Below are 1,580 nucleotides of genomic sequence, written 5' to 3' on the forward strand. Positions count from 1 at the left end.
GTTCCCGTTCGTGGAGCTCCCACAGGATGAAGTGAAGCTGTGGGCCGGCTTCCTTCAGCTGAGTCAATTGGTACTCCTCTTGGAAGCTGCATCATGGAGTGTTCCTTCAATTAACCCTCTAATTCTTAAATGTTCTAGCACTTTCCAGGATCATTTGAAGCTGATGGAAGTGGGAAAGATGGAAAGTATAAATGGCTTAAACACCAAGTGGAGACAATTTGAGTTGACCCTGCCCATCTACTAAATATTATCATTAATCCCATGACTATCACCACTGATCTGACTGCTGTCTATCATTCTGCTCCACTAATGAATAGTTGTCTTGGCTACCAGAACAAGTCTGTCTCCCCTTTTTTTCACCTCTTACATTCTCTCTATCCTTTCTTCTATAGGGTTCCTTGAACCTTGGAGGGGGTGATGTATTCATAATCCCTCTTTGAATACTGGGCGGTGATGCCACCACAATCTCATCTGTTCTTCAGATTTTAGCCAGTGAAGAATTTATCAGTGACCACCACCCAAAGAAATTTTCTTCCACAACAAATTTGGATCAGCAGGAATACTCCCTAGGCATCAACACAAATGTTTAGAGAGAGGGCAATTTGACAGGTACTCTACTCAATCAGACAGTAGCAGTTGCTTCCATCATGGAGCCTTTGACTTCCTAAATCACAAGTTTGTCCTGGATTACAGTACCAAATATGATTTCCTTTGCGGAGCAGTTCTTAAATCCAACCAGGAATCTGTTGCTGTGCTCATAACCATTGTAGCCATGACACTATTGCACTAGATGGCAAATCTTATCTGACATGTTGAAAAGGTTCACAACAGCATGGGGCAGCTGTCAGAAATGCTCCCTCAGCATCTTGGATAGCCCCTTCCAGTGACCATGAAAGTCACCCTTCTGGAAGGGAGCTTTCAACTCAGTCCCAGGTTGATTTCCTCACATTCTACAGTGTTTTAAGGGATATAGTTTTAGCATCTGCTTGTACCATGCAACCAAAAGCATTAGTGAGACTCCTTGTCATTTTAGGGCCCTCTGTGTCTTCCTGAACAATAATTCACAGGGAATTATCCCACCTCTTGCATTAAAATTTTCATTTGAGACCCTTTTGTATTTGGGGACAGGTTTAAGCCCCTTTTCATGCAGGCAGGATACCACTTTAAAATTCTGATACTTTTCCAAGTGTTTTTTCAAATCTGTAAGCACTCTGAGGCTAGTGACATGTCACCCATGTGATAAAATCTATTTTTCCACAAAGGAAGGGCAGGATCTCTGAAGGCCCATAAATGTCCATCTTTAACAGTACCAGGAATCAGCAATGAAAGGGATACTAAAGTAAAATGTTTGAAGGACCAATACAGGATGAAAAGATTCCAACACATGCTTCCTCAAAAGAACAACATTGTGTTCAATGCAAGGACGGAAGGGGTTGCTTTATTTAGATTGGTATTATCCACTGATGTTCTTCTTGATCAGGTTTGCCTCTTTATCCTGAGGTATTGCCATGCAACTTCTTAGCATCTTCCCATCATCCCCATGGAGCTAGGAGGGACTGGCTCAACTACATATTGACATG

Source organism: Mastomys coucha, unplaced genomic scaffold (genome assembly GCF_008632895.1).
Source record: "Mastomys coucha isolate ucsf_1 unplaced genomic scaffold, UCSF_Mcou_1 pScaffold7, whole genome shotgun sequence".
NCBI classification, from domain to species: Eukaryota; Metazoa; Chordata; class Mammalia; order Rodentia; family Muridae; genus Mastomys; species Mastomys coucha.